The sequence below is a fragment of the Bombina bombina genome, chromosome 2 (assembly GCF_027579735.1).
Source record: "Bombina bombina isolate aBomBom1 chromosome 2, aBomBom1.pri, whole genome shotgun sequence".
Lineage (NCBI taxonomy): Eukaryota > Metazoa > Chordata > Amphibia > Anura > Bombinatoridae > Bombina > Bombina bombina.
The window spans coordinates 681678992-681705718 of record NC_069500.1 but is presented as its reverse complement, the minus strand read 5'-3'; the positions used below and the strand labels follow the sequence as shown (position 1 = coordinate 681705718).

The window sequence follows — 26727 nt, the reverse complement described above, 5'->3', positions numbered from 1 at the left end:
GAATGTAATTTTAAACAACTTTCCAATTTACTTTTATCACCAGTTTTGCTTTGTTCTTTTGGTATTCTTAGTTTAAAGCTAATTCTAGGAGGTTTGTATGCTAATTCCTTAGACCTTGAAGACTACCTCTAATCTGAATGCATTTTGACCACTAGAGGGTATTAGTTCATGTGTTTCATATAGATAACATTGAGCTCATGCACGTGAAGTTACCCTGGAGTGAGCACTGATTGGATAAAAGGCAAGTCTGTCAAAAGAACTGAAATAAGGGGGCAGTTTGCAGAGGCTTAGATACAAGGTAATTACAGCAGTAAAAAGTGTATTAATATAACAGCAGTGTTGGTTATGCAAAACTGGGGAATGGGTAATAAAGGGATTATCTTTCTTTTGCTGGTGTTGACTGTCCCTTTAACAGTTATACTTATTTTCATTAAATGTAGATTAATATAGATCAGTCAGAAATTGTAAGTTTTTGGAGCCTGAACAATCATTGCTCATACAGCATTTTTCTCTAGATGCTACATTTGAATATTAATATGGTATAGAAAATAATGCACCCTGTTATTAAAAATAACAAAAACGACCCCCATGTTAAAAAAAGAAAAGAAAAAAAAAAAGTGCTTGCTTGACATCTGAACCCTCAGTGTGCATGTTTCATTCTAATTTCTGATGTGTAAAGTTTTGGAGAGTTATTATCTTTTGATAAGGTCAAATATGAAAAGGGCACAGGTGTGAAAATGTTTGGTTGACCCACAGGGTCTGGTTTGACATTAAATGTAATGTTTAAAGATTGAGAATCGTGTTACACTGAAAGGGAATACTAAATGTAACCATTATAAACAGATTCCATGCTGGTAGCATTTAGGGAAATGTTTGGAAAGGAGAGTAGTAAACAATAGAATTGTTGTTTGAATAAGGAAAGGCCTTTTTTCCTTTTCTATTTTCTAATGATATTACTTTACCTTACCCTTAAGATATTTACTTATTTTTAAAATTATTTTATTGATTTTTCCAAAAATTCAATAATTAACATTATCATTAAAAATAACTTTAGTGCTCAGACGTGGAAAAAAAGAGGAAAAAAAAATAGTATTATGCTAATTAGCTTTTTACCTTTTTTTTATCTAAAATTAGTAAAAAAAAAAAAAAAAAAAAAAAAATTGCCTTTTTTTTTATCGTTTGGACATGTTTTGTCCATTGCTATAATCAAAACTAGAAAGTAAACAAAGAACTGTAATGTGATTAATAACATGAAAAAATACATCTCGTTTGTTATGAATTTTAAGGGAACATGTATGATTCTTCATATCTGACTTTGTGTAATTGTTAGGTATACTTTTATAATACATTACTTTACCTACTAACATTTGGGGCTGAGAATGAGGGACACAGGAGGATGATGGGAGCCTGCCACCATTTTGTGGGTGGAGCTGTGTTAGGAAGGGAGGGATCTAGGATGGTTAGTGTGGGATTGTGGGTGTTTCTGGGTGGTCTGTGGGTGTGTCAGGGCAGTTTGTTGGTGTTCCGTGGGTGGGTCTAAGGGAAATTCTGTAAAGAGGGACATATGGCTGTTTCAGAGAGACACATTTTAGAATTAGGGACTGTCCCTCTCAAATAAGGGATAGTCTGCATTACATAAACATCATTGCATGGCTAAGAAAGCAATTATATCATTTTATACAGGGCTGACGGATCTCAGAAGCCAGGGAGCAAATGCTCTTAGGATTTTAAATCTGGCTTCAGACTTTTGGAACAGCAGATAAAAACTGGAAGCTCCTTGAAGTCTTTATTTATAAACAATTGATTGTATTTTAAGAATGATTATATAAATCTCTCAGGCCACAGATGTTACAAATGTGAGTTCTTTAAAAGGACAGTCATTTTTTCCAGGCTTGTGTTATGTTTAGTGCACTTTTAAGTTTTGATCAACATACATTTTTTATTCTCAGGTTCCCTTATTTATTAGTAATACACCATAGAAATTCCAGCAGTGCTCCCTGGCCACCCCAAACAGGATCCACCCCCCCTCCAATTTTTAGCTGCAAAGAGCAAAGCCAGCGGGAAGTGTACTGCCCGCACAATCAATACAATAGACATGTGCACAAATGGTTTCTGTTGTTCGATAGCAAAATGAAAAAAAAAAATGTTAAACAGTGTTCTCCCAAGGTGCTATTTAGTAAAAACTGATTTTACTGACCAGCTGGCAAAAATGTATGCCAATATTAAGCTACAATTGACTATTATTAAATCACATCAATATTTGTTGCATAAAGTATCATGAAATAAATTTGTTATATTATGTAATTCTTTTTTGCTTTCAATAGCTTAAAGGAACATGAAATCCAAATTTTGTCTTTCATGATTTAGAAAGAGCATGCAATTTTAAACAACTTTCCAATTTACTTGATATAATTTGTTGAAACTCATATCTAAGTAGGCTCAGTAGCTGCTGATTAGTGGCTGCACATAGATGCCTTGTGTGATTGGCTCACCTATGTGCATTGCTATTTCTTCAACAAAGGTTATCTAAAGAATTAAACAAATTAGATAATAGAAGTAAATTAGAATGTTATTTAAAATTGTCTTTCCTATCTGAATCATGAACAAAACATTTTTGGTTTCATGTACCTTGAGGTAACATTTATAAAAAGCATGTTATAACAAACAATGCAATGTATAACACTATACCCCCACCTGGCTGGCAACATTTTCTGTGGAGAACACTGTTAGATATTTTGTCTGAGATTTGTTCATTGACTAAACAAATGAATGAACGAATCAAAAATTCCTTAATTTGTTAAAAAAAAAATCTCTTTTTTTCCATCATAAAATAATTATCTATAGAATTCAGGATAGGGTATAGGATCAATGACTTCTAATTTACTACTTTATTTAAATTTTATAGTGTTATTTGCTATGGTAAAGGAGCATATAAGTGACTATAGCATCTGAGGGTTTAGTTTTAAAAAGTTATTTTTAAATAGCAAAAGTAATTTTAATATATATTAGTGAGACACATAAGGTTTATTGAAATAAATGTTTAAAGGGACAGTCAAGTAAAAAAACATATCATGAATTAAATTGGGCATGTCATTGTAAACAACTTTCCAATTTACTTTTATTACCAATTTTGCTTTGTTCTCTTGGTATTCTTAGTTGAAAGCTAAACGTAGGAGGTTCATATTCTAATTTCTTAGACCTTGAAGGCCGCTTCTAATCTAAAAGCATTTTGACAGTTTTTCACCACTAGAGGGCATTATTTTCCTGTGTTTCACATAGATAACATTGAGCTCAGGCACGTGAAGCTCCTAGGAGTCAGCACTGATTGGCTAAAAATGCAAGTCTGTCAAAAGAACTGAAATAATGGGGCAGTTTGCAGAGGCATAGATACAAGGTAATCACAGAGGTATAAAGTATATTATAACTGTGTATGCAAAACTGGGGAATGGGTAATAAAGGGATTACCTTTTTAAACAACAGTAATTATGGTGTTTACTGTCCCTTTAATTATTATGAATAGAGGTGTGACCCATCCAGCCAATTATGGGCTGCTCTAATCAAGTTATGGAACTCTGTGTGTAATCTAGAGATGTTGTATCTTCACTGATAAGTTTTCTTCTCTGATGACAGTATTTCAGCAAGGTACATTTTTAGCTTTAGATCTTACTAAGCAGGGTTATGGATGTTAAGGAGAGACACTTGTACACTTTATAATTCTCAATAAAAAATAAAAGGGGATTTCCATCTAAAGGGGAGGAGAGTCCACTGCTTCATTCATTACTATTAGGAATTTAGAACCTGGCCACCAGGAGGAGGCAACGACACCCCAGCCAAAGGCTTAAATACATCCCCCACTTCCCTCATCCCCCAGACATTCTTTGCCTTTCATCACAGGAGGATGGCAGAGGAGTGCTGGAGTTTTGGAGTAGTCTCTTATGGAGGGTAGTACTCTTCTCAGTGGGACTGGAGTTTTAAGTAGTCCTGTCAGCCTCTCAGTGAGAGCCTGGGCGAAAGTTAGAATCCGGAGATGCAGGGAGAGTCTTTCTGCAAAACCATCCCTACTCATATTAACAGCTCCATAAGCAATCAGCATTGACGAGTTTCACTGCCTGCTTTCTACACTCAAGTCCATGTCAGGAGCGAGGCTACTAACCTGTCACACTTGAAGGGCCGTGTTCCTGTTCCAAGGTGTAGATTCTGGTAAGATCGTTTAATTTTTTATTAAAAATGATAACGTAGAAGACAGGGTCACAGTGTGGCACCTTTTTATCTTTACAGAATCAAGGGTTAATATTCCTGGAAGGGGGATTATTGAACAGGAGGGGTTTATACATGATATTGTTTATTGTGTCATTGCTGCGTTATGTGCGAGATGAGGCTCTGGCAATGTGTGGAACTTTCAGGTTACTTGCGGAAACTTTTTAATTTTTTGGCACATTTTTCCCTAGTACAGGGGCGGTCCTGCCAGGCATTCCATGTTACTGTGTGTGGCTATCTATCCTTGCTGTTGATCTGTGGCGCAGGAGAGGTAGCGGTTTATGTAGTCTGGGTCCTAGGAGGTGGTGAGTGCCCCGGCCATTGGTGGTATAAAGGTGCCTTTTTAATAAATAAAGTTAGGCTAACCAAACGCGCAAGTGATGGAGGACTCTGACACATTGGAAGGCTCTCCTTCCTTAATAAAGTCTCATTCCTGTGTTTATTGTGAGGAGGTTCTGGTAGATCAGCCTGCTCAACTATGTTCCTCATGCCTTGATAAAGTTACAACATCTAAATGTAAACGGATGTCTAGTACTACTTAGCCATCCACCTCTCAGGGTTCTTCATCCCCGGAGGTGCGTTCCCTACATTCATCTCAGATTGCACATGCAGCGCCCCGGGGTCCAACCATTACTCCTTCGGGAGAGATTCGTTGGCCATCAGACTTTGCGGACCAACTGGAATCAGCGGTTTCGAAAGTGATCCATGCCTTACCACGTTCTGCTAAGAGCAAGAGTAGGGTTTATCATAGTGGTCCGGCCCAGAGTTTGTCCTCACTGATGGAAGATCCAGAGGCTCTATATGATGAAGAGGCCCACTCCGACTCTTCGGAGGAGGCCCCTTCTGGGTCGGAGTCCCTGTCATCTAAACCTCCGGCGGTGGAGGAGCCTGGTTATAGGTTGAGGATGGAGAATTTCCCTAAGGTGGATGGGGCTATCTCTACGCTTACGAAATGGACGACTTTTCCCCTCGAGGATAGTTCGTCATTTTAAGAGCCCATGGATAAAAAGCTGGAAAACATGTTGAGAAAGATGTTTCAGCACACAGGGTTTGTTTTTCTGCCAGAACCGGCCGTTGCGGTGGTTGCTGGAGCTGCAACATATTGGTGTGAATCCCTGTGTGAAATGGTCGAGGGGGAGACATCAATTGACGAGATACAGAAGAAGATTAAGGCGCTGAAGGTCGCCAATTCTTTCATCTGTGATGCCAATATGCAAATTATCGCCTGAATGCTAAGGTGTCAGGTTTTTCTGTTTTAGCACGCAGGGTTCTGTGGCTAAAATCTTGGTCTTCGGACATGACCTCTAAATCGAGGCTGTTGTCCCTGCCTTTTCAAGGAAAGATCCTGTTCGGTCTGGGATTGGATTCGATCATATCCACGGTTACGGGAAGCAAGGGAGCTTTCCTACCGCAGGATAAGAAGGCTAAGCCTAAGACCCAGCGCCAGCAACCCGCCGCAAAAGCGGATCATTCCAAGGGATCTTGGAAACTGTCTCAATCTTGGTACAAGTCTAAGCAGAGAAAGAAGCCCACCGAGACTAAATCGACATGAAGGGGTGGCCTCCTACCAGTCTCCAGATCACATAGGAGGCAGATTATCTCTATTCTCAGATGCACGGTTGCAGGACGTTCAGGACCCTTGGGTTCTAGAAGTGGTCTCCCAGGGTTACAGGATAGGGTTCAGATCCCATCCGCCCGAGGGCAGATTCCTCCTGTCAAACCTGTCTTCAAGACCAGAGAAGAGAGAGGTTTTTCTCTGGGTTATCATACCAGTACCCCTAGCAGAAAGGGATCTAGGGTACTATTCCAATCTTTTTGTGGTTTCAAAGAAGGAGGGCACGTTCTGCCTGATTCTGGACCTAAAGTGTTTAAACAAGTTTCTGAGTGTTCCATCGTTCAAAATAGAAATGATCAGATCTATTCTGCCCCTAGTTAAAGAGGGACAGTTCATGACAACTGTAGACTTAAAGGACGCTTACCTTCATGGGCCAATTCACAGGGACCATTTCAGGTTCCTAAGATTTGCATTTCTGGGCCAACATTTCCAGTTTGTGGCTCTTCCTTTTGGTCTGGTGACAGTCCCGAGAGACTTCACAAAGGTTCTGGGGGTGCTGCTTGCAGTGGCCAGATCCAGGGGCATTGCGGTGGTGCCTTACCTGGACGACATCCTAGTTCAGGCGCAGTCGCTCGGCCTCGCAGAGGATCATTCGAAGGCTCTTCTTCTTCTGCTCCAATCTCATGGTTGGAAGATCAACGCAGGAAAGAGTTCCCTGGTTTCCAGCAACAGGGTGGAGTTCCTGGGAATGATAATAGACTCTATGTCCATGAAGATATTTCTCACAGATTAGCGGCACAGGAAGCTTGCGTCCACCTGTCTTGCCCTTCAGTCCTCCACAAGCCCGTGGGGGGCTCAATGTATGGAGGTGATAGGTCTCATGGTGTTAAGCATAGATGTCATCTCATTCACCAGGTTCCATCTCAGACCTCTTCAATTGTGCATGTTGAGACAGTGGGACGGCGATCATTCAGATCTATCACAGCTGATATCCATGGATGCACGGACTTGGAACCCCCTCTCTTAGTGGATTAGTCCAGAGCAACTGTCCATGGGGACATCCTTTTTGCGACCGTCCTGGGAGATTGTGACCACGGACGCCAGTTGTTTGGGGTGCCAGGATGGCACAAGGAAAGTGGTCCAGGGAGAAGTCTCTCCTTCTGATCAACATCACAAACTACGAGCAATTTACAATGCTCTGAAGGCATGGCCTTCTCTGGAGTCGGTCAGTTTCATCAGATTCTAGACCGTCAACATTACCTCGGTGGCTTACATCAACCATCAGGAGGGTACGAGGAGCTTCCTCGTGATGAGAGTGGTGTCTCGGATTCTGGAGTGGGTGTAGTCCCACAACTGCTCGCTCTCAGCGATTCACATTCCAGGTGTGGACAACTGGGAAGCAGACTTTCTCAGCAGATAATCCTTCCATCCGGGGGAATGGTCACTTCACCCCGAGGTGTTTGCGGAGATTTGTCATAGATGGGAAGCGCTGGAGATAGATCTCATGGCGTCCAGACTCAATTGCAAGCTACCTTGATACAGGTCAAGGTCCAAGGATCCCCATGCAGAGCTGATAGATGCCTAAGTGGTTCCTTGGGGATTCAGCCTAGCTTACATTTTTCCACCATTACAACTTCTACAACGCGTAGTGGCACGCATCAAACAGGAGCGGCCCCCGGCCATTCTGATTGCTCCTTCGTGGGCCGCGGAGGACGTGGTTTGCATATCTGGTGGGGATGTCATCCTCTCCGCCGTGGAGGTTACCCTGTCGCAGGGATCTGCTGTCATAGGGCCCCTATCAAAATCTAGATTCTCTGAGGCTGACTGCGTGGAGATTGAACGCCTAGTCTTAGCCAAGAGAGGCTTTTCAGAAAGTGTGATTGATACTCTAATTCAGATAAGAAAGGGGTGTCTATCAGCGCTAGACTAGGATGGCTATCTACGGCTCCTCAAAAACAAAGGGTCCTTAGCTGACCCTAATAGGAAAACAATGTATTTAATAAATGTTTAAGGAGCGCCAATACAGGCAGAGATAGATGATAAGTTAAATAGGTGATAAATTTAATAGGCAATGATTGTACAATACTTGTACAATACTTGTAAAACAGATATAAACAATAGTTGTACAATACTTGTAAAACAGATCTAAACAATATAATAAAATCCTAAAACATACAATGCTAAAATTCCTGGATCCATGATGTGAACAAAATAATATACAAATAATTTAAAATATAAAACATTAAACCAAGGTTTGGCGGTTCAAACACTAGTAACAATGTAAAAATAGATGGACATATAAGGATGGATGTATAAAAAAGAAATTAATTAGATGGATTATTAGTCCATAGAAGTATCAAATGTGAAAAAGTGAATAAAAATATATAATCAATGAAAAAGTTGATGATATGAGTCCCAAAAAAGTGAAGTAAAATTGGTAGGGTCCTGTGGAAGTGTATAAAAATATTGAAATGTAAAAATGATATAAAAATATATGGGGGGGGCGGAGCGAGCAGCCGAGCACAATGGCCGCACTTCACTGAGGCTCTGAATGCGGGCCGGGTACTAATGCCTTTAATCACGACTTAACGCTCAAGTAATAAGCCCACAACAACTACAAGATATTCCTGACACCTGAGAACCTGATCAGGGACTCGATGGTCCTGCTCCTCTTCATGTACGCTGTCGCAGCGACTTCTTAGGCTTGCGGCCTTCACCGCAACAAGTGATACTCCTGAATCCCGGACATAACAGTACATAGACCGGAACAACCAGGATCAAGATCAGCACTTGCTGCTCGCATTGGAAACTTCTCTCGCAGCTCATACCACTATGCACTTCTAACGCTGCAGCTTGTGATATCTCCCTAAGACCGGACTTCGCTTTACAACACCCGGTAAGACCTATACGCTTTATTTTGCCCTAACCGCAAATCATCTCAGGGGGGACACGCTTCCAACTCAACAAATCGGAAGCCACTTTAACAAGCTGAATGTGATACATATGTGGGGCACGCAACTGCTATAATCCTCTAACTGCTGCACTACTTTGAACACTAACGTACAGAAACATCACCTATATATAAATAATCTTTTCCAGAAGGCTCCCTCTCCAACCTTAAAGCCACGTGGAACAACATTAAATACCCCAAATTAGGGGACACATCAGAATAACTATTAACGTTGTGCTCAATGCCACATGCGCAGCTCTTGGTGCGACAGATGGGAGAAGGTTACCCTGCATGCCGCCATACTTCCGTAGGCGCTGCTTCACTAACGCGCACAGCCACAGCCTAATAAAAGTTTCTATATATTTCTCAATAAATGGACAATCTTTTCAAGAATATGATTGGGGCCTAATCTACCCTTTTGGACATTAAACATCAGAGCCCCTGACCATTGACAGAAGCCACTCTTTCCTCAGTACTAATGATGTACACAGACTGTATGAATCTCATGGCTGCAGGCAAATAACTTAAGCACATAAACCCCTGACTCTGGGTCTCTGATCATTGGGTGCCTCACACACGTACCCCTGCTCCCTTTCCCGCTACACCACGGTGTGACGGGTCATACCCCATCTGCCCTTCACCGTGATCGCCCTGTGAGGGTAAAACCCCTAGGGGGTGCAGTGTGTGGCGACACTTTCAGTTAATTCAAGTGCCATAACACCACCTCCAGGCACTATGTCACAAAGAAAGAACACTCGTCAAGATAAACCGCAAAAGCTGCAACAATCTACCCAGCCTGCAGTTCATGCTTTCTTCAAGCAGACAGACCAGCCGTCCATGACCAAAACAACAGAGTCCATTTCGGACGCTATAGAAGAAGAGCAAGTCAATAGTCCGCCTACAAACATTGAAGCGGCACCCACAACTATGGCCCTAGAGGAGGATACACCAATAACATATAAAGCTATTGTAACTCTAATTGAGCAGGTTAAGACATGCATCAAAGAGGAATGCGCTGATCTGAAGAAAGAGATCAGTGACCTGAGCCACAGGGTTGACAATCTAGAAGAGCATGAGTTTGTGGTAGCACAAAAACTAGCACATCTCTCTACGAGTCAAACTCAACAAGACCGACATATTTCAGAACTCGAAGATAAAATTGACGATTTGGAAAATCGCACCAGAAGGGGAAACCTTCGCTTCAGGGGGATACCAGAGTTAGTATTAAACAATGATATCCGAGACTTTCTCCAGGCTCTATTTGCAGACCTACTTAGAGAAAACTCCCCTGAAAACCTAGACATTCCACTAGATAGAGCTCACAGAGCATTACGTCCGAAGCCCCCAGATGACTCCCCTCCAAGAGACATTGTGGTACATTTCCAAAATTACTGTCAAAAAGAGGAAATATATAATACTGCTAGGAAAAAGCAAATTATACATTTCCAAGGTCATCGAATTCAAATCTACCAGGACCTATCACTCAGAACATTGCAGAAGAGGCGGGACTTTCAACCCCTAACAGCACATCTCCGTTCACTTCACATTCCATACAGATGGGGATTTCCTACCTCAGTAATAGTGATGAAAAACGGGAAGAAGACGGAATGCTCTTCTCCCTCTGACATTCACAGATTCTGCAACATTTTAAAAATTTCATCACCTGACGCAACAAACCATCAATCGTCTCAAAGACCTCAAGATGGCTCAACAGGCTTCAAATCCCAGCGGAGACCAGATCCAGACACTGACTCTAATCAGACCAAGAGAAGACAAATATCTTCCACCAACTCAGGCACCTCGGACTCAGACTCTATCAGATGAGTAAATGCAATGCAATGTATTGTTTGCTTGTATATGCCTCCTTTTTTTTTTCTTTGTCCTCTCTTACTAGGCCTTGATTTCCAGGCATGGGATGCCCATCACATATAGACTATGGTATTTTAACCACTTAAGAGCAATATAATCTGCTGGTTTAGAACTATGCTCCATATGAAGTTAAGCTCCATTCTGTTATGTTATGCTATCCACAGAGTTTGATATGTTATAAATGTTATGATGTTTTTTGTTTCCCTACAAGTGTTGACATACTGCTACTGAACTCTAAACTTGTCACTAGACATTATCTCTCCTCTACCACACACCTGACCATACCAATAGACCCAACCACCCCCCTTTTCTAGGTCCTCAGCACCGATCATATACATATGGCTCTCATAGAGAGGCGCCGTTACAACGTTATCCACACTCCATTACACAATCAGGGCCCTTGCCGAGGTTAAGTGGTGACACAATACATTGATTACCTAAGCGTCCGTGACTTGCCGACTTTAGACTCAACCACAATAACTCAGACAGCAGGTGTACCTCTCACCAACTCTGAAAAATGAACACATCTCAACAGTACAAGAACTCCACACAACTCCCTTAACTAACCCTCACAACCCACCAGACAGAGCACAGTGACACTGAACAGACCTTCTGAACCAAAGAGACACCATGGACCCAGGGGTACTGTGTTTTGTTTGTACTGTACTATGCCTCATATTAAGATAAATTTTGTTGTATTATGTTATGGTATTCACTGGGTTTGATATGTTATATCTGTACTGATATTTTACATTTCCCTACAAGTGTTGTCACATTGCTTCTGAACTCTTAACGTGTCACAAGACAATATCTCACCTCAACTACGTATTTAACCACACTAATAGACCCACCCATCCCCCTCCTTAGGACCCCAAAACTGAACATATACTTCAGGCCCTCTTAGAGAGATCCCTCCTTAGAATTTATAAAGTCTCCTGTGCATACCCTGAGACTTTACTGAGTTCAAACGGCACCACGACACACTGACTATTTAAATGTCCATGACTTCACATCATCTGACTTAATTCTAGTAACATGGACAGCACGCATACACTCCAACATCTCTGAACATCGACTACACTTCAACTAACAGCATGGAGATCCCACATAACACCCTCTACTAATCCCCACACTCCTCTAGACAGGACACAATAAAACTGATCGGGCTTCTCTGAAACAAGGCAATGTAGAGAAGCTATGAGCCCCTACTTGCTAGAACAACGCCACTTAGAATTAGTCGACTTCCACATTACCTTACTCTACTCAGATACCCGGCCTGTATCGAAGGCCCCCGAGATCAAAGATCAAAGTTACAGGTTAAGAGCTGAGATTCTATTGCATAATTTTCTTCCCTCTCCTCTCAGCGCAATACTTGTATTTTACATTAATGTTGATTGAATTAATACTGTTATAAATATTATTTACTCTAATACTGTTTTTAAAGTCATAACTTCTCTTTTCCCCTTTCCCATCCCCACTGACTCCTACTGACCAACCTTCCTATTGATACTCCTCTTCTCCAACACTAACAGTAGGTACCCTCTCCCTCTCCTACTTAGTGTCCCATCTGGTCCCCACATACCGAATAGTGGGATAGTGCTAGACACCTGACATTACGATGCCTCCTACAGTACGCCACAAAGAAGAAACATTACACATAGCCACCCAGAATGTTAAGGGCTTTCTCTCAGCCGAAAAACGCTCTATAACGTTCCATGACTTTTACAAAAGAAAAATTGACATTATTATGGTTCAGGAAACACACTTTAAGAAAAACCACGAACCTACTTTATCCAAAAGATATTTCGACCAACACTACTGTAGCTCTGGTACAAATAGGAAAAATGGGGTCAGCATTTCATTTAGACGCGGCTTCCCATTCGAACTACTACAGAAATATACAGACACTGAGGGTAGTATCCTAATTCTTGTTGGCCTATGTTACGGCACCCCGGTCACATTGGTTAACACATATGCACCAAACAGACCCACCCCCAACTTCTTCAAAACCCTAGTTAACAAGATACTAGACCTAGCTAAGGGACCCATCATTGCAGGCGGAGATTTTAATTTTCCCATGAACCCAATACTAGACACCTCCAGTGGAAAATCCTATCTACGCAATAATACTCTCAACTCTAATTGCGCAGCCTTACGATCTATTAACTTATTTGACACCTGGCGAGTAGTACACACTAATAGAAAAGATTACACCTTTTTCTCACATCCACAACACACGTATTCCAGGTTGGATTACATACTGTGTGATCAGGCTCTGCTTTCTGCCCTTGTACACTCTAGAATCACACACACCTCTTGGTCTGATCACAGTATGGTACGTACAGAATTCAAATGGACTAGCAAACCACATACTACATTCAACTGGAGACTCAATGACCATATACTGACTAACCAAGCAACAGTCGATGACATTAAAAAACACTCGGTCGAATTTTTCGCCCTAAACAAACCCGAGGACACGACACCTGCGAACAATTGGGAGGCATATAAATGTTTTATCAGGGGGGTAATAATAAAACACACCGCCACACAACGCAAGATTCACAATGCCCAGTTCGCTTCACTATCTGACGAACTAACTACCTGTGAAACCACTCTTAGGGCAGACCCATCCTCCGCGACCAAGCTCTCCAAATTAAATGACGCTAGAGAAGCCCTAAATAAATTTCTGATCCAAAAAGCCCACATGAGGGCATTAACCACTAAATCTAAGTTTTTCATAGAAAGTAACAAATCAGGTCGCCTACTGGCCAGGTCCCTTAAAAAACAAAGGCTCTCCAATTTCATTAAGACAATCCGCCACCCATCTGGTGAGACAACCCACAAAAATGAAGAAATTATCAACTCATTTGCTTCTTACTATAAGCAACTATATAATCTAGCAGACTCCACACCACAAGATAAGAAAGAGAAAATAGAAACATACTTGAACACCGTCCTTACAACCTCTATCACAGAAGTCGACAAACAATTCTTAGACTCTCCCATCACCCTAAGAGACATCAATTTAGTTATTAAGTCATTGCCGAATGGCAAATCCCCAGGCCCAGACTGCCTCACATCCAAATTTTATCAGCTCCTACAAGAACACATAAACCCCCAGCTCCTGACACTCCTTAACGATATAGATCAAGGTGCTGTTTTGCCCAGCTCCCTCCTAGAAGCAGTAATCACGGTGATTCCTAAACCGGGCAAACCCAATGATGTGGTCAGCAATTATAGACCAATTTCCCTTATAAATATTGATATGAAAATATATGCCAAAATTTTAGCCAACCGCATGAATGAAATATTGCCCAACATAGTCCATCCTGATCAGGTGGGCTTCATTAGGGGGAGAGAGGCGAAGGATAACACCACCAGATTACTTCACTCACTCCAACAAGCCCACCTTACCCGTACGCCCCTAACCTTGCTTTCGACGGATGCTGAGAAGGCATTTGACAGGGTGGACTGGCAATTTATGTGGTCCACCCTGTCAAAGTTCGGCTTTTCCGAGCTCTTCATTTCCAGAATAAAGGCCCTTTATGACAACCCAAGCGCAAAAATTAAAATCAACAATAATATATTCCAGCCTTTCCCCATTTCCAATGGCACGCGTCAAGGGTGCCCGCTTTCACCCCTATTATTCGCTATTACAGTTGAAATACTGGCACTACAAATTAGACACTGTCATCATATACAAGGCCTAAAATTCGGAGACACTACCCAAAAATGCCTCTTGTTCGCGGACGACGTGATTTTCACTTTACAATCCCCAACCACCTCCCTTCCCACTCTCATACAAATCCTAAACGCATACAAGCAGGTTTCCAACTTCTCCATCAATATGGAGAAGTCGGGTCTATTGCCGATAAATCTAACCTCTCAAGAAATGCTGTACATTACGCGGCAAACAAAGTTCACACTATCAGATAAACTTAAATATCTAGGCTTGATAATCTCCAAAGATCCACACACACTCTTTCCAGATAACTTTATCAACCTCCAAACGAACGTTAAATCCTCGCTAGAGAACTGGCATAGACAGGGACATTTATCATGGCTAGGGCGAATCAACACAGTGAAGATGATGATAGTCCCCAGATACCTATACTTGTTCCAGGCCCTCCCTCTGCCCTTACCGAAGCCCTTTCTCTTAACGCAACAAAAAATGATTAACTCCTTTATATGGTCATATAAACGCCCAAGGATAGCTCAGCACACCATGTATTTGAGTAAAGAAGATGGAGGCCTTGGTGTCCCCAATCTTACTAATTACTATAAAGCCGCACATTTAGCCAGAGTTATAGCTTGGAATCATGCCAACCCCTCGAAGCTATGGATACAGATGGAGGGCCATCTAGCGCAGGTTGACCCCATGAGAGACCTCCCCTGGATTCCTAAAGAATCCAGACCTCGCATTATACAAGACAATGACTATATCAAAACTACCTTAGATGTGTGGGATGACGTACTCACTCACACAAAGGGAATTTCTACTACACTTTCCCCCCTGACCCCCCTCCTTCGAAATCACCTCTTTCTCAAGCACGACCTATACCCTCATAACCCAACTAATAGACTTCATAGGTCCCTACCAGTTTACTTAGTGACCGACACCTCGGGAGTCAAAGACAGACTTACCCTTAATGAAGAACTAGGCCCACCTTTCCACCGTTGGTACTCCTATCTACAGATCAGACACGCGATCAACCACTGCCCGCACAAAGAAATGATACTTAGACCCCTGACCACTTTTGAACAGTTATGTATCAACCCGAATATAAATAGAGCACACCTCTCTCTAGCGTACAAAATGCTCAGGGGCTCTTTCCCTGAAAAACGACCCACATATCTAACTAAGTGGGCAGTTGAACTCCAAAGTGACCTAGATACTGAGACCTGGAGACAATGCTTTCGACACGCACACTCTGCCTCTCTATCTTTGACCATATCTGAATTGAACTACAAAATATTAGCTCGGTGGTACTTAACCCCTCAGCGCCTGAGGATCATATACCCTACTGCCTCCTCCAGCTGTTGGAGACGATGCGGGGAGGAGGGTACCCTTACCCACATATGGTGGTCGTGCCCCCTCCTACACACCTTCTGGAACCAAGTAGAAAGACACATAGCCAATACTCTGGGTGTAACTATCACACTTTCCCCATCAATTATAATTCTTAATCTCATCCCCAAAATCGCTTGCGCTTACCGCAAGAAGCTACTTCTCTTAATGCTCTCCTGTGCTAAACGCTTAATCCCTAGGAAATGGAAGACATGTGAGATACCGACCATTGCCCAATGGAAATCTGAAGTAGATCATGTCCTCACGCTAGAAAGGATGCATTACTGTTATCTAGGTAAACAAGACACGATCTGCAATATTCAATTTATATGGGATCAAGGTTCTTATGATGACCACACTTAAACAGTTCATCCGACATTCTATACCCGAAACTTTTATAAGCTACAACTACATCCATTCCCGTGACTTTAGAGAAGATAGACCAGATGGGACACTATCTCCCCCTCTATTCCCCCTCCTAACCCCCATCTCCCTAACCCTTGCCTACTTTCACCCTCTATATTCTTTTATATCTTCCAATGATATGTTGTGACTCACTTCTTCCTCCAAAAAATCTCAAAAATACCTATGGAAATTGGATTAATCATTAACGATGACTGTCTTTACAGTGAACTGCTACGATGCTATTGTTATGTAACTGAAATTATATATCTTGTTCATTTTCAATGTACCAATTTTCAATAAAAATCATTTAAACAAAAAAAAAATATATGATGTCGCAAAAAAGTGAAAAAGTGACTTGTGGTCAAATACGATAAAAAAGTGATGAAAACAATATATTCAAAGGTCTGATATCATCCAAGTTAAGTGAAAAAGTCAAATTGATCCTCAAACTACTTGATATGTTCCAAAGTGTATCTGTGCAAGTTATGCGTGGTGAAGAATCAACAAATATCAAAAGGTTTCCTCAAATATCCATTTCCTGTTTACCTATAAATAAAAACAGTACATTGTGCAATATAGCTAAAACTCAAAGATAAACAATTGAAAAGAAGCTCACCATAAATATATCAACGCGTTTTGGCCCTATGAATGGGCCGTTTTCAAGACTATGTTATGGTTTGGTGAGAGTGCTCCTTAAGTACTTCCAATAGCCAATGGCAGTGCTTCTAATTGGCGCCAAAATTTCTTACATTTGACCCGGAACCGGATGTCAAAATAGCTAATTTTTGGCTTCCAGGTCATTTGGAAAATCAAAGTAAAGATCTGTTACGTTATCCTTATTAGAATACCTATTGTGTGGTATCATTTAAGCCTCATGGTTTACCGTATAACAAACTCCCTCTTTTTAAATTGCAGTCAGTTTTCCTCAGTATCCTCCTGACCACCGCTATGTTTAGCTACCACTGGAACCGGAATTGGAGTGTTCACGGAACCAGAATTGCCTTCTACCGGAACCGGAAATGACGTGCTAATGCGTCACTTCCGGTTATGTCCAACCGGATGTTTTGATGGTTTCACTTTCATTGCGGTGGCATCTAAAATAACAAATATCGAGCTAGGTAATGGGATATGTATTGGTACATAGGCAGGGGCATATATATACATACACAAACTGGCAAGGAAGCCAGTCCTTCGTTGCATCTACCATAAGGTGTGGAGGACTTACTTATCCTGGTGTGAGAATCATGGATATCCTTGGCATAAGGTGAAGGTATCCAGGATTCTGATCTTTCTCCAAGATGGTTTGGAGAAGGGTCTTGCCCCTAGTTCCTTAAAGGGACAGATTTCTGCATTATCAGTTTTGTTGCATAGGAGACTCGCTGAGCTCTCCGACATTCAATCTTTTGTTCAGGCTCTGTCTAGAATTAGGCCTGTCTTTAGACAGTCGGCTCCACCTTGGAGCTTAAACTTAGTCCTTAAGGTTTTGCAGGTGGTTCCGTTTGAACCTATGCATTCCATAGACATTAAGATTCTGTCCTGGAAGGTTCTCTTCCTGTTAGCTATTGCTTCGGCATGCAGAGCATCTTGCAATGTGATCCTCCTTATCTGGTGTTTCATGCGGATAAGGCTGTACATTGCACTGGGTTGGGGTTTCTACCCAAAGTGGTGTCTATATAACATCAATCTGGAAATAGTTGTTCCTTCTTTGTGTCCTAAGGAGAGGTTACTTCATATCCTGGATGTGGTTCGTGCCTTGAAGTTCTATCTTCAGACTACAAAGGATTTCAGACAGTCTACATCTCTTTTTGTGGTGTATTCTGGGAAGCGCAAGGGAAAAAGGGCCTCTGCTACTTCTTTGTCTTTTTGGTTGAGGAGCTTGATTCGCTTGGCTTATGAGACAGCGGGACATAAGCCTCCTCAGAGGATCACGGCTCATTCAACTAGAGCTGTGGCTTCGTCTTGGGCCTTCAAGAATGAGGCCTCTATAGAGCAAATGTGTAAGGCGGCTACCTGGTCCTCCTTACACACTTTTACAAAGTTTTACAAATTTGAAGTTTTTGCTTCTGCAGAAGCTGTTTTTGGGAGAAAGGTTTTGCAGGTTGTGGTGCCCTCATATTAGGGTCCGCCTTTTACCCTCCCGGTTTCATTCAGTGTCCTCTAGAGCTTGGGTATATGTTCCCAATAGTAATGTATGAAGACGTGGACTCTCCTCCCCTTTAGATGGAAAACATAATTTATGCTTACCTGATAATTTAATTTCCATTGAGGGGAGGAGAGTCCACGGCTCCCGCCCGTATCTCCGTTGGGCGGCTCTAAATGTATTCATCTTCTGGCACCTTTTATACCCTGTTATTTCTCCTACTGTTCCTGGTTCCCTCGAGCAGAATGACTGGGGGATGAGGGAAGTGGGGGAGGTATTTAAGCCTTTGGCTGGGGTGTCTTTGCCTCCTCCTGGTGGCCAGATTCTTAATTCCCAATAGTAATGAATGAAGCTGTGGACTCTCCTCCCCTCGATGGAAATTAAATTATCAGGTAAGCATAATTTATGTTTTCTACCCATGCTTTCCTTAGTGAGAGCAACTGTCTGGAGTTTGCACCGTTCATTTAAGTTACTGCGAGTGTATTTAACCCCTTAGTGACCAGGCCATTTTTAAATTTTCTTACCAAGGTGATTTTTACATTTCTGCTGTGTTTGTGTTAAGCTGTAATTTTCCTCTTACTCATTTATTGTACCCACACATATTATATACCGTTTTTCTCGCCATTAAATGGACTTTCTAAAGATATCATTATTTCCATCATATCATATAATTTACTATAAAAAAAATATATAAAATATGATGAAAAAAATTGAAAAAAACACACTTTTTCTAACTTTGATCCCCAAAATCTGTTACACATCTACAACTACCAAAACACACCCATGCTAAATAGTTTCTAAATTTTGTCCTGAGCTTAGAAATACCCAATGTTTACATGTTCTTTGATTTTTTTGCAAGTTATAGGGCAATAAGTACAAGTAGTACAAGTAGCACTATATATTTTTTTAGTAGACAACGCAAAGTATTGATCTAGCCCCATCTTGGTATATTTCATGCCACCATTTCACTTCCAAATGCAATCAAATAAAAAAAAAAAGTTCACTTTTTCACAAACTTTAGGTACTTCGCAGGGATCCCCTTTGTTCAGAAATAGCAGACATATATGGCTTTGGCATTGCTTTTTGGTAATTAGAAGGCCACTAAAGGCCGCTGCGCACCACACTTGTATTATGCCCAGCAGTGAAAGGAGTTAATTAGGTAGCTTGTAGGGAGCTTTTAGGGTTAATTTTAGCTTAAGTGTATAGATCAGCCTCCCACCTGACACTTCCCATCCCCTAATCCCTCCCTGACCCCTCTCAAACAGCTCTCTTCCCTCCCCCACCTCATAATTGTCACTGCCATCTTAAGTACTGGCAGAAAGTCTGCCAGTATAAAAATTAAGGTGTTTGTTTTTTTAAGATTTTAAGATCCCCATTACCCCCAACCTCCCTGATCCCCTCCCCCAAACAGCTCTCTAAGCCTCCCCCCTCAACCTATTGGACGCCATCTTAGGTACTGGCAGCTGTATGTAAAAAATAAAAAAAAAACATTTTCTGTAGTGTAGCTGCCCCCCTCAATACCCTAACCCCCTTCCCCTCCCAGTTCTCTTTCTCAATACTTAAAAATCCCTCTCCCTCCTTCCCTTTCACTATAGATGTCCCATACTGTAGCGGTCCCCCCCGCGCAAGCTGCCGAGCCCATCAGCCCCACTGACAGGAAATAGGCTAGCAATGATGGGCCTCCCTGCAAGCCCTCCCACAGAGTGGCCCTCTCTGCATCAGTGTGCTTAAAAAGGGTATTGCACGATGCCTTAATATTGAGGCATCGCTGCAATACCCTAAAAGCATCTGGAATCGATCAGGATCGCTTCCACCGCTTGACACCCCAGAGGACGTGCCAGGCATGTCCTTGGTCCTTAACTACAGTCCATACAAAAGAGAACGAGCAGCAGCATAGAGTAAAACTTATAATTTATTCCAAAAGAAATGATAAAAACAAGACTGTCACACAAATGCACAGGATCTTGCTTACGCGTTTCGGCATAGAGCTGTAGTCATAGAGATCCAGAGACGGACCTGAAGCATCTGGACCTTCATCACGCCAAAAAAGGCATACTTTACAGCCGGAGAGGGAAGCAACTTTTTGCCAACCAGGGCTACTCATGCTCACATAGACGGACCTGGATTCCATTGGAGCAGTGTGCAAATAGCATTATGCCGCTAGATAAGTACATGTCTACAGCCGGACTGGTGGTAAGCGTTTTTGCCTCCCTCTACTCAATGACATCCTAAGTTTACTCTGACACGACACAAATCAGTTTTGTTCTATAGCTTGAACTTCTTAATACTGACTATTAATATAGTGCTAATTGGTCTCCAGTTGGGTTGATATGGCATAGCCTGTCTCCGCTAGAGCTGGGACTTGTATCATTATCCATATATCAAGAGTATACCTACCTCTGTGGACTTGCCTGGCGCGTCCTTGATCGTTAAAGGGACAGTCTACTTGAAAATGTTTATTGTTTACAAAGATAGATAATACTTTTATTACCTGTTTTGCATAACTGACACTGTTATATTAATATACTTTTTACCTCTGTGATCTTTACAAACTTGCATTTCAACCAATCAGTGCTGACTCATGCATAAGTCCATGGGAGCGAGTATGATGTTATCTATATAGCACACGTGAACTAGTGCTGTCTAGCTGTGAAAAGCTAGTAAGATGCACTGAGATATGAGGCAGCCTTCAAAGGCTTAGAAATCAGCATATGGACCTAGCTAGGTTTGATGAAAAGCTCAATGGCAGGTAAGCCAAGTCCTTTGGAACAAGTGTGTATTGTGGAAAATATATAGATAATATAAGAGATGTGTAGATTAGTTCCAGTAAAGAACATCTGTACTATTTGTCCCATGTTGGTTCTCTGAGCTTAGTTTGTTCCCTGCCTGTAGCAGTAACACTTTCATTTGACCTCTTTTGGAGATCTGAGGCAGGAGGTGACATAATTATTGCAAGCCTACGAGGCTGACAGTCTGTTGCCTTAAAGGGACAGTTTACCCCCTAAAAAATCTCCCATTTAATTTGTTCCCAATGATCCATTTTACCCTTATTTCAGCATTTAAAATAGCTGATTTAGCCTGTGGTATCCCTACCTATATTGAAGGTTTCTAAACTTAGGTATAGGTTATTGACAAGCTGTGTAAACACAGCCAGCAGAGGAAATTACACACCCTGTGGGATGTTGTAGAGATACGTAATAAAATTTTATTTTCCATTTTCCTCGCTAATTATTGGTCTTTGGTTTACAAACGGATATAAGATAAGGAAGCACGTGTGTACACAAAGTGATAAACTAAAGAGATCTGATTTTACCTACAAGCTCAACCCATTTTAATAGGTTGTGGTTTCAAAGTGCAAACCAGCTATTTCTTATACACAAATTAACCTGAAAATTACATTTGTTATACATTTTTTACTCTCCAGCTGGTATAACAAGTCATTGGAAATACATTAAAGAGATATGAAACCTTAAAAAATTATTTTGAGAGTCGGACAGAGCACACCATTTTAAAAAAAGTTGCCAATTTACTTCTATTGCCAAATTTGCTTCGTTCTCATAATATTCTGTGTTGAAGAGATGCCTAGGTAGGCATCTAGAGCACTGTATGGCAGGAAATAGTGCTGCCATCTAGTGCTCTTGCAAATGCATAACATTGTTGCAAAACTGCTGCCATATAGTGCTCCAGAAATGGTTCGGCTCCTAAACATACATCCCTGTTTTTCAACAAAAGATACCAAAAGAACAAAGAAAAACCGATAATAGAAGTAATTTAGAAAGTTTTTTAAAATCGCATGTTCTATCTGAATCATAAAAGAAAAAAATGTGGGTTTCATATCCCTTTAAGTGAAAAACAATTTTACAGTATACTGTCCCTTTAAGCTATAAATTGTTTGCATTATAACACATGTTAAGAGACAGTAGTGGATTTTTCTGGAGCTGTGATCAATCAGATCCCAAACCCAGGAAATGTATTGCTAGTAAGTGTCATCATCTCCTTCTTGATTTAACATACATTTGTTTTTACTAAAGGAGCAGTATTTTATATCCTTTTAATAAAACTGACCCATGTAGGAAACAATAGATATATAGTTTTAGTGAATAGTTTATTTGGAGGGGGGAGTATACTATACTATATGGAGGGGGAGTATACTATACTATATAGAGGGGGGAGTATACTATACCATATAGAGGGGGTAGTATACTATACTATATAGAGGGGGGAGTATACTATACTATATGGAGGGGGAGTATACTATACTATATAGAGGGGGGAGTATACTATACTATATAGAGGGGGGAGTATACTATACTATATGGAGGGGGGAGTATACTATACTATATAGAGGGGGTAGTATACTATACTATATAGAGGGGGGAGTATACTATTCTATATGGAGGGGGAGTATACTATATAGAGGGGGGAGTATACTATACTATATGGAGGGGGGAGTATACTATACTATATGGAGGGAGAAGTATACTATACTATATAGAGGGGGGAGTATACTATACTATATAGAGGGGGGAGTATATACAAATGGCTGTCTACCTGTCCCTTCTACTGAGATAAAGTAATCATGATGTATGTGTTAAATTTACACCCTGACTTCCTAAATATCCATTTTAACCAGTACACATTGTTCTCCATCCCCACTGCCAACCCCACAGTTCTGTAAGGTGTTTTACATTATCAAAAACAGGTGCAAGCATCCAGAGTAAAATGACATTAGAATGTAACCCTTTAGCTGCTAGAGTGGGCTGATGCATTTTGCTAGGCACCAGATTGATCTGCTTTTCTCCAAAAGCCTTTTGGTTTAAAAATTGCCCAAGAAAATATATTTCTTTTAGTCCTAAAATACTGAAAGCTTCAAACAGTATCATTATATGTGAGTGTTTTTTGTTGTTGTGGGGGTTTTTTTATTACCTATTTGGTCAAGTTTTTAGTTTTTTCTTCATTATCAATGCACCTTTTGTTATTTGTAATAGTTGGTTTTGAGCTAAGATTTCTCCTATAGGCAACTTAATAGCCTCTCTAAATGCTATAACACAATAGGAGTGTAAAACCTTGGCTAGGCACTCTAGTGTCATTTCCGCAAGGTTTTCTGCTGTTTAGCTGACAGCAGCCAGAGTACACTGGTAGCGTTACCATAGCAACATGTATTTTAAATAATTTAATCCTAGCAACCTTTGTGCTGTTTACTCTTAATGGAAGTATGTTATTTTGGTAACACTCTAAGTGTATGTGCATTTATTTAACTGATACACAAAATGGTAGTGTATAAAATCAGACACAGTAACCCAAACCAAACTGGTTTCTTTGTTAAAGGTTATTATAAAATGGGCATACATCATATTAGACAGTAGTGTTTTTGAGATGCACAGCTTTGCCTATTCAGGACTTCATATGATTATTATGCTGAATTATTCCTTTGCTGTCAGAAAAAGTGATCCATTGTTGTTCTATGGAATTTGTTGCCTTGAACTGTGCTATAGTCAAGGTTTACTAAGCTTTGTGTAATTAGAAACTCTCAAAGCCATTTAAATTCTCTAATCTGTATTCAGCTATGCATGTTGTACCTTTAAATTACCTGTTTAAAGCTAATGTAAGTTATACCTATGTTTTCTAATTGTGACATATACTGCCCACCCCAGTATACCACATACATTACTATTATTATTTGTAATCATCTCAAAATGTTTTTCAGCTTTTTGTTAAAAAAAAAATCTGCTCCTGACACACTTGAAGGCGTGTGTCCTCTCCACAAGTAAAGCAGTTCTTATCACACATCACTAAATCTCCAGCAGCAGTGTAATGTAATGTGGGCAATGCTACAGGACCCTGCACCAAAACCAAGTCATTCTGACAAGTCAATGTGGCTGCAGATCCAACAAAATAAAAAAAAGTGTATGTGTATATATATATATATATATATATATATATATATATATATATATGTGTGTGTGTGTGTATATATATATATATATATATATATATATATATATATATATATATATATATGTGTGTGTGTGTATATATATATATATATATATATATATATATATGTGTGTGTGTGTGTATGAACTAAATGAGAGTGAATGGCTGTATGATGTTGATGATACTTTTTCAGTTCCTACTTCAAACTCCTCTGAAAATCCGAGTATATACAAATCATTTAAGGATTATAAGAAAAAAATATTTAAAGAACAGAAATTGAAATGGGAGATATCTAGCTTAGAGAAATATGTAGAAATGAAAATGATTCCAAGAGGACTTAGGACTTAGGATAAGAAAGAGGCCAGGGGCTAATTTGGATAATCCATTATTGGAAAACTTTCAAAATAAATGGGATGAATATGCATCCAAATGTTCCACAAATTGGATGAATTTAATGATTGAGGAGAACAAACGCAGGCTAGACAAAATTCAGAATGAATTAACATCAGTTAAAAATGAGGTAGATACTTGGAAAGGTAAAGATGAATACGAAAGACTAATGGGCTTAGCAAAAGTTGAGCTACGTAAAAAATTTAACTTGTCCTCAAATAGAAGTTTTAGAAAAAAGGATTAACCTTTTCACCAACAAATAAATTGGACAAATTTGATCTGGTGAAAGACCTCCACCTATTTGCTTGAAAGATTGTATTAAATAAAACATTTGAAAATAAAACAGACAAAACCACTCTAAATTTACATGATAGGCAAAGTTTAAAAATCTTAGAAGAACTGGAAGAAGAAATATCAGGCCAATCAAGTGGGGCAACAACTATAGGTTTTAGTGACTTTAAAAAGAAGTCTCAGTATTTATTAGTGGAAAGAGACATTGATCTTATGAATACCAATGAACCAGTGTCTGACAATTTAACAAAAATGCAGAGAGCTGCATTACGTGATCTACAAAATGATACTACAATAACCATTAAGCCATCAGACAAAGGCGGTAATATTGTAGTCCTTAACACTAAGGACTATGTTGATGAATGTCACAGATTACTAAGAGACAATAAACAATACAGTATTTTGCGTTTTAATCCAACAGAAATTTATAAGGAAGAACTATTTCAAATTTTAATGAGAGCAAAGGGTGAAGGTATTATCAACCAGAGAGAATTTGATTTCCTGTTTGTAAAATTTCCGAAAACTGCCACCTTTTACAGCCTGCCAAAACTTCACAAAAAGAAAATGCCACCTCCAGGTCGCCCAATTATATCGGGCAGAGGCTCATTAACTGAAAAAATTTCACAATATGTGGATTTTTGCCTCAGACCAAATTGACTAAATCTCCCCTCATACATAAAGGATACATTAGATGTATTGAAAAAACTCAATGACATAACTGTTACCACAAATACTCTATTGGTTGCGATAGATGTCGAATCGCTTTATTCAAGTATTCCCCATGACAAAGGGGTAGAGGCAATCAAATACTTTTTAATTCAGAGAGGTTCAGATTATGATAATCACACTAATTTTGTTTTGGAACTTCTATCTTTTATTTTGAAACATAATTATTTTATTTTGGCAACAAATGTTATCAACAAAATCTAGGGACAGCAATGGGGACCTGTTGTGCCCCTACATTTGCTTGCCTCTACCTAGGAAAATGGGAATTTGAACACATACTCAACAGCGCAGAAATAAATGACTCTATCTCTCTATGGCTGAGATTCATCGATGATGTGTTCCTCCTTTGGGAGGACACTGAGATGAAACTCATAGAATTTATGCAAAAACTAAAAAGAAATGAATGGAACTTAAAATTCACCTATAGTTATAGCAAGAGTGAGATCACTTTCTTAGACTCACGAATTATCAATGATAATAATTGTTTAAAAACAGCTACATTTCGCAAAGACACTGCAGGGAATGCCCTATTATCATTCGACAGTCATCACCCAAAAAAACTAATACAAAATATACCCTATGGTCAATTTCTCAGACATAAAAGAAATTGCTCAGATACTGACCAATTTAAGATTGAAGCTAGGGCTTTAAATAAGAGATTTAAAGCTAGAGGATACACACAACAATGTTTAAGGAGAGCCTTCAATAAGACTAAGAATAAAAACAGGGATGACCTACTATATGAAAAACCAGAGGACACATCAGATACATCCTTAGTTCGTTTTATAGGGACGTATAACCAGAAATGGCAAGATATCCGTTCAATCCTAAACAAGCATTGGCATATATTGTGGATTGACAAATCAATTGGGAAATTTGTAGGTGAATCTCCATTAATGACCCCAAAAAGAGCACCTAATTTAAAAGATTTTCTGGTTCAGAGCCATTTTGTAAATAAAAATACAGGAAATTGGTTAACTACTAAGAAAAATGGGAATTTTAAATGCTCCCACTGCTCAGTTTGTAATAATATGCTAACAGGCAAGAATTTCTGTGATAGATTTGGCTCCTTTCATACAGTTAAGGGACGTATAACTTGTAAAAGTGAAGGAGTAATCTATATGGTCTCCTGCAAT

At 40.1% G+C, this 26727-nt stretch overlaps 1 protein-coding gene across 1 annotated transcript in view; it reads left to right on the top strand.

Moving 5' to 3' along the window:
* The window catches only part of MLLT3 (MLLT3 super elongation complex subunit), a 424921-nt gene that overhangs the window by 227582 nt on the left and 170612 nt on the right, over positions 1-26727 (top strand). The gene's annotated exons all lie outside the window — the stretch shown is intronic.